The sequence below is a fragment of the Podarcis liolepis genome, assembly GCF_965112155.1.
Source record: "Podarcis liolepis genome assembly, chromosome: 2".
NCBI classification, from domain to species: domain Eukaryota; kingdom Metazoa; phylum Chordata; class Lepidosauria; order Squamata; family Lacertidae; genus Podarcis; species Podarcis liolepis.
In genome coordinates, this window is record NC_139555.1 from 84315863 (window position 1) to 84328465 (window position 12603).

At 44.9% G+C, this 12603-nt stretch overlaps 2 protein-coding genes across 3 annotated transcripts in view; one reads left to right on the top strand and one right to left on the bottom strand.

Moving 5' to 3' along the window:
• Window positions 1-12603, top strand: part of GATA2 (GATA binding protein 2) — a gene marked incomplete at its 5' end in the record, with an annotated part of 197344 nt that overhangs the window by 128470 nt on the left and 56271 nt on the right. The gene's annotated exons all lie outside the window — the stretch shown is intronic.
• Window positions 1-12603, bottom strand: part of LOC310700217 (uncharacterized protein) — a 75137-nt gene that overhangs the window by 20968 nt on the left and 41566 nt on the right. Inside the window, exons 3-4 of one of the 2 annotated variants that reach the window (XR_014522486.1) lie at window positions 8442-8610; window positions 4688-4878 (exon numbers count right to left, since the gene is read on the bottom strand). The gene's annotated coding sequence lies outside the window, so the exon portion shown is untranslated. Of the gene's footprint in view, window positions 1-4687; window positions 4879-8441; window positions 8611-12603 lie in introns of those variants that run through there. The other variant, XM_083489457.1, reaches the window with a different exon arrangement.

A 12603-nucleotide genomic window follows, 5' to 3' on the forward strand; every position in this document is an offset into this window, starting at 1 on the left:
AAAACAAACAGGATAGAACAGAATTGACAGATAACATTCAACATCACATAGCTAAATGCCCAGTCAAGAGCCCTTGTGGTTGTGCTTAGATTAAGTGCAATAGTCATTGTTCCTTTCTGTGTTACCATTGAAACAATATAAAGTGTTGGTATATTTATCAAGGGGGCGGGGACTCAAAGTGAAGATAATAATTTATGTTTAAATTTAAATTGACATAAACCAGACTGAGCCAAAATCTAATGATAGGGATTGTTCCATTTCTGGAATACTGGCATGTTATGAAATTAAACCACACCAGGGTAAGGCCATCTTTCTTGATCTGTCCTTGTGTCAACTGTAGTTTATTTGTTAATCTCTCAAGCAGTGCTGTTTCCCAAACTGTTTTGTACCAATTGTCTATTGTTGTGCCACAAAGGTCTTTCCAGTATCTAGCTATGTTGCATCTCGCCGCTTATAATAAACAGCTTATGAAATCTTTATTATGTAAATCCAGATCAGTGTCTTGAAATAAATTGAATAAAGCTAATTTTGGATTGACTTCCAATTGTTGTTTTGTTATTTTATTAATTTCTTGGACTATTGAATTCCAGAAAGGCTGGATTTTTGTACATTCCCACCAGATGTGGAGATATGTACTGGGCGTGGGTCGAGCAGAGGTTGGAATTCCTTCAAGTAGTTCTGTTTGGACACATTGTTTTGAGGTATGTCTAAAATAAAAGGTGTGGTATGTATTACTTGGTTAGCAATGAAATATAGCTTCAGGTTTGGGATGCCATAGCCTTTTAGTACTTCCACTATAGAAGGAGTTAAGCATTTCTTCTGGGTCTTTTACAGGAAAAAATAAATGAATTCCAATTTTTTCGTATCTCATTGAGTGTGATCCTAATTGGGAGCGACTGGAATAGAAACAGCAGTTTGGATAGGATCATGATTTTTACCATTGCTAATTTGGGAATATAAAATGGGTTTTGCGCCATTGTTTCAAATTTTGAAGAATTGTCTGCCATACAGGGGGTTAGTTTTGTGAATAGAGTCTGTTAAGGTTTCTTGTTATAATTATTCCTAAATCTCTAAGCTTTGTGTGACAATGCCTGTGAGTACTGTGAATGCTTTTTGGATCTTAGGTGATACACTGAAGCATAAAGATTCAGATTTTGAGATGTTAACCAACAGGCCTGATGGTGTTGAAAATTTGTTAAGCTCTCAAAGTATTGTTCTGCAGGTTAGGTGTCATAATCATTAAATTGTCAGTGAATAGTCTGATTGTATAGTTTTGTTTTCCAATTTGGACTCCCTTGCTGCCTGGTGTTGTTCTGAGGAATATAACTAATGGTTCTAAAGTTAGGATGAACACAGGGGATGAACCCCACAGGAGCCAACTCTTAGGGGCCGTGGGGGCTTTGGCCTCCACAATAAAATATTTGTGAGGGCTGGATCCCCACAAAATCGGCAGGCATTCCCATTCAAATGGTGTGTGTGCACTGTGTCATGTGATCAATTATGCAGGACGGGGCTTACCACAATATTTTACTCAAGTTGGCAACCCTGATTTATACTGTTTAGTCTTACTGTGGATGAAGAGTATATTTGTTTCAAAAAAATTATGAATTATTGCCCAAATTGCAGTTTCGCAAGTAGTTTTATCTGTTTTGACAATTTTCAAGAAAGAAGGCTGGCAATTCTCTATTTGCACACCAGCTAGGTAAGCTTTCTCTGGGTTCGTTCTTTTGGTCATCTGAAGCTTTATTACATGAATGGAAACACAGTTTAATAGTACCACTTTCTTTTCCAGCCTATCATATTTTCTAATTACGTGGTGGATTGTAAATCATTATTTTAGGATATTATGGGGGTGTAGCTGCATCTGTATATCAATAGGTAGGTAGGTAGGTAGGTAGAGAATGGGGTCCTAAGATGTTAATTTAAGAGAATTCATGGCAGAAGAGTGTCCTATACCCTCCCATCCCCAAGAGGCAGCTGTGCCCCCTATTATCTCTTGGAGATTTTTGGAACTCTCCTGAATAATATGGGAGGGGGGCATGGGGAATGCTAGTGAGAGCAGAATTACAAAATATTTAACTTGAATCCTAAAAGAAGATAGTTTAAGGAATATCAGGCAAATAGAGTTTTCCACCCCTCTTACCTGCATCGGCACTTCCCCATGCCCCACCTGGTAGTTCAGGAGAGTCCCCTGCTCCCCCCCCCCCCAAGATTTTGTAGAGCACATTTGGCTGTGGTGGGAGGAGAGACCTTGAAACTTTCATTCTGTGAGCTACTTTAAGTGACCATATCTCAGAATCCATGTCACAGTCTTTAGACTATGGTTTTCATTATCTTGATTAGTCAACCAAAGGACCCAATCAAGTAACCAGAAAATCAGCAGCATGTGCCTGATTTCCTGTGGTTTTAACCTAGTGCAGGGGGTCGGCAACCTTTGGTGGGCCTGTGGGCACTTCTGCAAACTGAAGGAACTGCCCAGGCACTACAACATCCCCCCCCCCGAAAATTATTCAAATGGCTACAATGGTCTGCTTCCTTCAAGCCTAATTTCAGCAGGGGGGTGGGACCCTACTGGCACCAATGGAAGCCTCTGGGGGTGCAGATGTGTGAGTTTTGTTGGAATTTCCCAAGTTTTATGATACCAACACAAAGGGGGAGAACACCCTTGTGGCAGATGTAAGTTTTCAACAGTGGCTGGTGTGATCCTAGCTTCTCAACTCACCTTACATATATTGATGTATGTAAGGCATACCTATATTTATTATTATGTACATATTTTATTAGGGCGGTACACAGCCCCCCAGCTTGCCACTCTGGGACCATCTGGCCACAGAGCAATTTGGGTTCGGCACTAATGTTTGTTGAGGGTCAGGAGGAGGGAAAGTAGGAGGCTCTGCTTCCCTTTTCATCCCCCTCCTGACTGGCAGCAGGAGGGTTTGGCCCTATTGGGTGCTGCTTTGCAAGCATCTGCCCTAGAACTGTAGGGTTGGGAAGGGATCCCAAGGGTTCTGGTTGAAGGAGCACCCTTGCAGTCAGCAAGATTGCATCCTGCTGGGGCCTGCTTCCCTGATATGTTCACAGTGTGAAATGCACTGGGTCTGGCTGCCTCTTCTTCCCGGAACAGCCCCTGATTGCTCCAGGCAACCTGATCCAGGGTGGTCTGAAGCCATCACCAGTCACTTGACTTGGCGGAAGCCCTGCCCCAGTTTGACAGCAAACATGCTGAAAACTTGCAGAACTTAATTTCCAGAGCCCATTCCTACTAGGAAGCATAATGTTCACACTGAATGCGGTAAGGGTGCTTTCCGATGGCTCCGCTTCTCTCAAAATATGAACTCTGTCTTGGTTAGCAGTGGGGGGGTGGTGGTGGGGAGAGACTGGGCTGCAGGCCTGGTAGGTCTGCCCCTGATTTTCACAGGTCCCTTCAGCCGTAGGCTTTGAATACCCCGCTAGTCCGCAGCCAGTGAACATAGTGCAGAGAATTCTTTAGCAAGCAAGACATAAGCAGCAAAAGGAGCGGTTACAGGGAGTCAGGCATCATCAGTGTCAGAGAGGCTCGAGTGACTTCTTAGACCTACCTGATTGCTGGATTTTCTGCTTTCCTTGAATTGCAACATCAGCAGCAGCCCTGTGGTCCTTGTGTGCTGCTCACTTGACATGGACTGTCTTAGGCTTTACAGCCGGTAAATGCGAGGCCACAGTTACGGAGCGTAAGGTTCAATCCCTGCTACAGCTATCTGCCTTGTAGGCTTCAATTTTAAGAAGCGGAATTGGAGAGCTCTCCCCATTTCCCCTCCTTCCCAACTCCCCTCCCCCCCTTTTGTCAAATCCATGCTAGCTCTAAGGGCTTGTGCAGAACTGGAAAGGAGAAAATTACTGAGCAGCATTATATTTAACTTGCCTATTGCAATCTCCTTCCCTTGATGCTCGGCCCAGGTCACAATTCTGCTCACCGCTTACTCTCACGGACAGGCCTGCAAAGCCCACAGCTATAGAAACATGCTTAGCTCTGTAGAAATGTCGCCTTTAGACTCCTTGACATTTTAAAAGAAGCTTCCAGAAATTTGGGATGCTCATTTACCCAGCATGCCATGTTTGGTAGTGTGGCCAAAAAGTTCCCAGAATTCCTTCCTTTTGGAGATGACTTCATAAAACCTGACTTTTTTTTACCAGGGATTGGTGCAGACGGATCCAAGAGGCATCTCTTTTGTCCTGCTGTCTTCCACAGGAAAGCCTGGTGTTTACAGCCAAATTGGAATGAACGCCAATCAGGTTTTCTGTGGATTGACGCTAGCTCTGATTTAGTGGTAAACAGTGGGTTTTCCCGGGGCATTCACTTTTAAGCACCAGGCAAAAATGCTCCACTTTAACCAGGCCTTTGGCTGATTGACAATACAGTGGTACCTTGGGTTACATACGCTTCAGGTTACACACACCGCTAACCCAGAAATAGTGCTTCAGGTTAAGAACAGAAATCGGGCTCTGGTGGCGCGGCAGCAGCAGGAGGCCCCATTAGCTCAAGTAGTGCTTCAGGTTAAGAACAGTTTCAGGTTAAGAATGGACCTCCGGAACAAATTAAGTACTTAACCCGAGGTACCACTGTATACAAGAGAAGACCACCTAGGGGATTTAACAAACTGAAGGACATTGTCCTCTTTCTATGCTCCTCCTGATGGAAACATGCAAATGGGGATAGATATCCCTGCTTTAAGTCGTTTACATACTGTCTTCTCTTGTATATTATTTACTACAAAGTTCAATGACTAAGCTCTTCAGCGACGAAACATCAGATTACCGGTACGACGTCCGAGCACTGAACCACTGGTATATCACAAGTGGACTCTTTATTGCTGTGTTTGCAATGGTCCAAGATAAAATCTATTTTGGAAAGAGAAGAAATGAACACTGAACCACTGGTATATCACAAGTGAACTCTTTATTTACTGCATTTGCTATTGTTTAAGATAAAAATTATTTGGGAAAGAAACTACTTTTGCCATTTTTATTGACGTTTATTGTTTGTTTACGGATAGTTGCCTGGATGATATTACCTTGTTTCAATTGTAGTAGTCGTTGTATCATCGCCCTGTTCATGGTTTTATTGTTATACTCCCAAGGGAGGAGGCTGGCAGCAGCAGCCATGGAGAGGCCATGGATTACTCCCTCACAGCCACTGCCGCCACTACCACCATCACTTGGGACAATAGCTGGCTCATCCTCCTTCCTGAGCTTGGCACTGGCAGGGGAAATATAGACATTCCAGGATCAAATCAGAAGCTAGGGTGGCTTTTGTAATTCTGGAAATGTCCCTGGAAAATTGGGACACTTGGAGGGTATACAGTGGTGGCCTGTTGGGGAGAGGCAGTGACTGAGGATTCTAAATCTGTTCCACGTGCATTTCACTGTTGTTCTTCCCTATGTCATTCTGTGAAAGCTTACTGGGGTTTTCTAACAAATAGCTCTTAGCCCCCTCCCATAACTACAGTTCCCAGTGCTTTTTGGGGAAAGGGATGGGCAGGCCCATCAGTTTCAAATCCATACAAATGTTAAATGTGCATATGCTTGCATGTTTCATTTCTTTGTTTTGAGTTTGTGCTTAAGAGAAAGACAGGACTCAGGAGTAGGGATAAGCTACAATATCCTTGTGGTCAAAGCACTGCAAAGGAAGGCTGTCTGGATCCTCTGCTGCAGTCTATGGGTATGGCATGCCACACTGGTGTGGCAGGAGAGGACGGCAAGTGTGGCGGGAAGATTCAAGGACGATCCTTGCCCTCAACTGTGTCAAAAACCTTGATTCCCCAATTTATTGTTATTTTTAAAGGATGGGGAGAACTCCCTGATTAGTTTGAATCGAATAGGTCAGGGGTCTGCAACCTTTAAGACAAAAAGAGCCACTTGGACCCGTTTCTGAAGGGGAAAAAAACTGGGAGCCGCAAAACCATTGCGACATTTAAAACAAATATATCTCCGGAGCCACGATCTGACAGCGGGCGGGAAGGTGACGTCGGGACGGTGCGTGACTAACGCACGCACCGCCCCCATGCGACGTCACAGCCAGTACAGCGCCCGCCACAGTGGGGAGTGTCGGGGTGCCCAATGCGCCTCCTCCCCTCGCTAGTATCCGCCCCGGAGCCGTGGCAAAGGTGTAAAAGAGCCACATGCGGCTCCGGAGCCGCGGGTTGCAGACCCCTGGAATAGGTTATTCAGTGTGCAGCATCAATATTTAATATGATGCTTTCAGATAGCAAAGGGGAACCAAAGAAAGCTGTGTAGCTCTTTGATCATTCCCACAGTCATCCAGTCACCCAACGGGCCTGTCTAGCTGACTGGGCTGGTGCCCTCTGCCCTGCAGGAATTGCTGCTCCTTTCTCTTCCTCCTCCGCAGGCAGCAGACAGGGCAGGACTAATAATCCAGAGGCAGATTTAAAGTGATCCTGATTAGGGAAACACCTTGACCCTTTAGAGAGCAGATTCTTGCACTGTTCTGCCTTGTAATCCAATAGGCTCTCCTGGCCTTTGCAGGAAACAAACAACACACACACACACACACACACACACACACACACACACACACATGCTCCAATCTGCCTTAGGCCAAAGGCATTAAAGTCTTACAGTGTTGGGAAACTGAAGGTTTTTTAAAGGGTATTTTGACACGTTTTTTATTTGATTTGCTCATGTTACAAAGGGAGCTGTTTAAAAATGTTTCACCCGTCCTCTCAACACAGGGTTCTTGTGCATGTGGATGGGTTGCTTGGCTAGAGAAGAAGGTTAGCCAGGTGTGTGTGTGTAAATATGTATACACGGAGACAGAGAGCTATATAGAAATAGAGTCCAGAATGGGTGGGTAGGCAACCTCAGGCCTGGAAGCTACTCCCCCATCCATACCATCCCTCTCTAGGCCACACCCCTTACCTCCTTGAATGTTTTTGTGCAGCTGGCCTGGATGAAGAATTGTGAGGGGAGTGTGAATGGTTGTAGAAAACCTACTGTACAGAGGTCAAATTTACATTAATTGCTCCACCCATGTTTGTCTCTGGCCTTACCTATCGTGTGGCCCCCTGTAAGGTCACCCAGAAGGTCACCCTGTAAGGTTCCATATAGATACACACACACACACACACACACACACACACACACACACACACTCACTATGGGTGTTGCTCTGAATTATCTCTTAAGAACTCTGGTTGTAAACAGCAAAAACAACCCTGCTATTGACAGTCAAACTGGTTGGGCAAGCATGGCCTGGCCAATTTTCTTTCACCAGAAGAAACTGCTGCTGGTGGGCATGAATGGCTGGCCATTGCAGAACTAAAGAAATGGCTAGAGATTCTTTCTGCAAGGGGGCATGTCTTTTCTCCTGCAACCCCACCCCCACCCTGTGAGGGGTATGATATCACCCCACACTTTCTGTGTGAATTGAGTTTAATACTGTAAATCAGTGACTGAGGGGTCTGAAACAGGGTTTTATTTATTTTCCATTGAAAGGGTAAATTTGGACAAAATGTGTGGGAAGGATACAGACTGGCATTTTGATTCCTACATTGTATAGAGGCTTAAAAAACCTGTCTTATAATAAACACCATCTGAAAGCACCCTGAAACTTTCTTCTTTTTAAGACTACCTGAGAGAGGCTAGGCAGAGGGCTTACTTTTGAATAGAGGTATTGTTTTGAGTTTGGGGCATTAGGCTGTATGCCAAGACCCTTCTAACCCCTGGATCCAGCAAGTGTTAAAATACAGGGTGAGTCTTTTAAAAGAGGCCCCGTGGAACATGTGTACTCTGTATCCATGGGGCCTGTTTTAAAGGATTCACCCTGTATAAGTCAGGCTAGCCTCCTGATGAGGCGATTGCATGGGTGATGGGCCATTAAGGGGAACAAAGGAAAGAGGCTCTGTGTGAGACAGTAAATGATTAGGGCCCAGTCCCACAACTCCAGGTAGTTAGAAGGACAAAGCGAGAGTTCAGAGCAGAGAGTGAAGTGATGTGAACTAGAAGCTAGATATAAAGCAGCAAACTGGGAGAAGAATGCCTGGCAGAAACAAGATCCTTTTGGGGTTGTAATACTGTGAACCCCTGCATCGTAGGCTCAAGTTGTTTATATGTGTTAATAAACCATATCTCGTAGAGACGCCACAGTCTCTGCTATGCCTCATTTCCAAAGGTAACATGAACCCTGGGTCAGCACCTGGAACCCCTGGGATCTTGCATGGCTTGGAGATTGTGGTGGCATATACTCTTAGTCCCAAAGAGCTGCTACATCACTTCCTGAGACAACTGACATTCAGAGATATGTGGAAAGATCTTCACTCACAAAACACTGAGGAATAAATGGGGCTGCAAAACTGTCTATGCATTTTTAATCTCTTAAGTGACCTCCTCCTTTGTCAGATCCTCTTTATAGCCCCAGCATTTTAAAGGTAGCCTCTTGTACTGACCTCTGGGTTCAAGCAGGAGCCAGCGGGCCTATCTGGTCCTCCATGTTCCCTCGCAAGAGGTGGGTTACTAGCAGTCTGGTCTCGCCCTCCTTTCCAAGGTCATTTGCTCACCGGGGTTTTCCATTGTTATTTCCAACTCTGCTTTCTGTGACGGAATCTCTCATCTCCCCTGAGCCGAGAAGAGAAGGATTCAATTTGAAAGCGGCAGCACGATGACATGAGCATGTTATTAACTTCCTGAAGTTTCAGAAACGCCATTCCACTTGGCTCTAAAATAGCAACCTGTATCCTCCCAGCCATCACTACGCAGATATTCTGGCTTGCATGGGAAGAACGGGACGTGCGTAACATAAATCCTGCTGTTTGCTTGAACCACACAACTTTCAGACCAGTTAAGCTGCCCGCACAACACAGGCTACGCTTCCTAAACTAATATGACATCACTTGGGCCCTGGCATGCACACGTTAAATTAAAGTGCTATCAGCAAGGGGTTGCCCACAAAAGTGAGGGCTTGCAGGGTGGCTGCTCATCAGTTAAGGAAGGAAAGGGGAAAAGCAAGAGCTGGGTCTTCAGGGATAAACCACATTGAATGACAAAAAGGATACCTAAAATATCATTATGCAGCCATACCTTGGTTCTCAAACAGAATCTGTTATGGAAGCGTCGAAAACCAAGGCACAAATCCGATTGGCTGCAGGAGTTTCCTGTACTCAATCAGAAACTGCGGAAGCCGCGTTGGATGTTCAGCTTCCAAAAAACGTTCACAAACCAGAACACTCACTTCCAGGTTTGGGGCGTTTGGGAGCCAAAACAGGCGAGTACCAAGGCGTTCGAGATCCAAGGTACGACTGTATGCCCAACTGATCACTGGTAACATCTCATCAGGAGATTCATTCCATACAATGTCACATGGAAGATGGTTTTCTCCTGCTCTGGAGGGTAGGACCCAAACCAATGGCTTCAAGTTACAAGAAAGGAAATGCAGACTAAACATCAGGAAGAACTTTCTGTCAGTAAGAACTGTTTGACAGTGGAACAGACTCTCATGAGAAGCGATGGATTGTTGAAGGTTTTTAAACAGAGGTTGGATGGCCATCTGTCATGGATGCTTTAGCTGACATTCTTGCATCGCAGGGGGTTGGACTAGATGACCCTCGGGGTCCCTTCCAACTCTGCAGTTCTGTGATTCTATGAATGTTGGAATCGGGCTTTCCCACAACGTATCACACAGGTGCCATCTCTAGTGTTTTGTGGGGTTTTTTGCACCCATTGAAGTCATTCCTTTCATAACCAACCTTTTAAGTGTATATTTTTAACCCAGCATACAATGGATTTGAAATTGTTCCTATACATGATATTGTCTTATATATGTTTTAATTATTGACACTTTTATTTAATAGCAATGTTTCATAGGAAGCCATTCAGAAATGGGAATAGATAAAGTAGTAAATAAACTGAGGGCTGCTGCCAAAATGGCAGCCTGTGCCATTCTCTCTCTGTAAATGATTTCATCATGTTGTGGATTTCCTCCAGCGTCAGGCCAAGATGCTCCGCTGTCTGAGGTGAAGGAAAAGAGTTTGGATTTGATATCCCGCTTTATCACTACCTGAAGGAGTCTCAAAGCGGCTAACATTCTCTTTTCCCTTCCTCCCCCACAACAAACACCCTGTGAGGTGCGTGGGGCTGAGAGACTTCAGAGAAGTGTGACTAGCCCAAGGTCACCCAGCAGCTGCATGTGGAGGAGTGGAGACGCGAACCTGGTTCACCAGATTACGAGTCTTCCGCTCTTAACCACTACACCACACTGGCTCTCTGAGGAAAATATAGTGCCCCTCTCCTCTCATTCCACAGAAAGACTGGACTGGCAGCTGGCTCTTGCTTCAGTGCTCCTCTACTGTACCTGAGGGCAACAGACTAGGTTAAGGGGCACAGAGCAAGCCATAGGGCAGACACAGCTCTGACCTCCAACACTGCCTGCCCTCTAGCATCTCTTGCCTGAGGCGGCTGCCACTCTTCCTAGTGAAAGGGTCAGCCCTGCCCATGCATTGCCACTGGTGACAGTGGGTAGGGATGGAGACAATCAGGTAGGTTTTACTACATGTTACAGAGAGATATAGTAAATTGACACGTGGCTTCTGCTTCCATCAGCTGCCCTGTGTTTATCACAATGTGTTCTGTTTGTGCAATGCTCCACAAAGAAGATTAGGAAACGGTTTTCCAAGGTCCCAATGAGCATATTAAACCCCACTTTTGATATCCAAATGGTTTTGCAGGGGAAATGTACCCATTTTATACCTTATGAGCATTAGAAAATAAGTTCCTACAAAAAACAACAACAACAACAACAACAACAAAACCAGGCACCTTCAAAAGCTTTCTCTTCCTCCATTAATTCTCCATTGGTCAATTTATTGCCTTCCCTCGCTTTCCCCTCCCTCAGTTCAGATTTTGTCATACCAGGGATGCTCTGAAAAGGGGAAGATATAAGAAAATCCAGACTGAGGGAGGCAAAAGCTATGGAAGGCAATGATCTGGAGGAGAATGTCATATGACCAGCGGAAATTTGAGGGAGGTACCGGAAGCTTATTATCCACATTAAAGAGTCCAACGACTTTTTTAAAAGCCAAGCTTTTTTAAAAAAAGAAAAGGGGGAAAAAGAACTAAGATGTAAAACAAAAAACCCAACCCTATCCTTTTCATCTGCTTTATTTTATTTTATTTTTAAATTTTCTGACATGTAAAATTAAGAAATATTAAAAAAAGAAGAAGCAAGTCCTATTGAATTCAATGGGGCTTATTGCCAAGTAAATATTTTTAATGATTACAGCCAAACGCCTTTGATTTATTTTAATAATCCCTGTAAATAATACAAGGCACACCTTTTTTTCCAGTAAGTGTACTTGTACCTAATCTACCTTGATTCTCTCCTGATTGGACCAACCAGTCCCACTAGTAGAAGCCTATGCAAGGATTTCTGCCAGCCCAACAGAACTCCCCCTGCTTTCCTCCCTCCGTGTCTCCTGTGCCCTCCAAATTGAATCTGGCTGTGGGGGTTCAGAAAAAACCCAGATCAGCACATGGAGGGGGAGAGAAGACTGTTCTATTAGGCAAACAGAAATGCTTGGGCTGACAGAGCCATTTCCTTAATGCTACCATTGAACATGACTGGGACGCGGGTGGCGCTGCGGGTTAAACCACAGAGCCTAGGGCTTGCCGATCAGAAGGTTGGCGGTTCGAATCCCCATGATGGGGTGAGCTCCCGTTGCTCGGTCCCTGCTCCTGCCAACCTAGCAGTTCGAAAGCACGTCAAAGTGCAAGTAGATAAATAGGTACCACTCCAGCAAGAAGGTAAACGGCGTTTCCATGCGCTGCTCTGGTTCGCCAGAAGCGGCATAGTCATGCTGGCCACATGACCCGGAAGCTGTACGCCGGCTCCCTCGGCCAATAAAGCGAGATGAGCACCGCAACCCCAGAGTCGGCCACGACTGGACCTAACAGTCAGGGGTCCCTTTACCTTTACCTTTACCTTACCATTGAACATCCCCTCCAGTGCCTGGAGGTAGACAGTCAGGTTGTGTGTCCACAGCAATGACCAGAGGAGGAATGACCGCTGGGAAGAGTGCAGAGAGAAGCAACGCCATTGTGCATCTGCATCAACATAACCGGATGCCTTCATCGGTCTCAGCTGCAACAAAACATGTCTCTCCTGCATGAGTTTCTACAGCCACAGCAGGCGCTGTAATTTTCCAGTAGTTTGATTTCACGCCCAAAGGGTGCACTTCTCCATTGTCTCCCAAGACAGATGGATGCCAACCACTGAATTCCTCCCATTAATTTAAGTGATCTGTTTTATATATGCATTTCATAAAAAATTATATACCAATTGCTGGTAGAAAAAACCCCTTAAAAGTTTACAAACAAAGATAAAACAATAAATTCATCACTACTATAATTTAAAACATACAGAAAGTTAAAGCCACAATAGAATAGACCAAAACAAATTATGTCATGGGTTCATTCACTGCTACAAAGAGAACTGGTATTAAGAACATAAGAGCCTGGCTGGATCAAACCTAAAATCCACCTTTTCCAGTATCCTGTTCTCGCCATAGCCAATCAGATGCCCATAGAGATACAACACTCAGGACCTTTGTACAACAG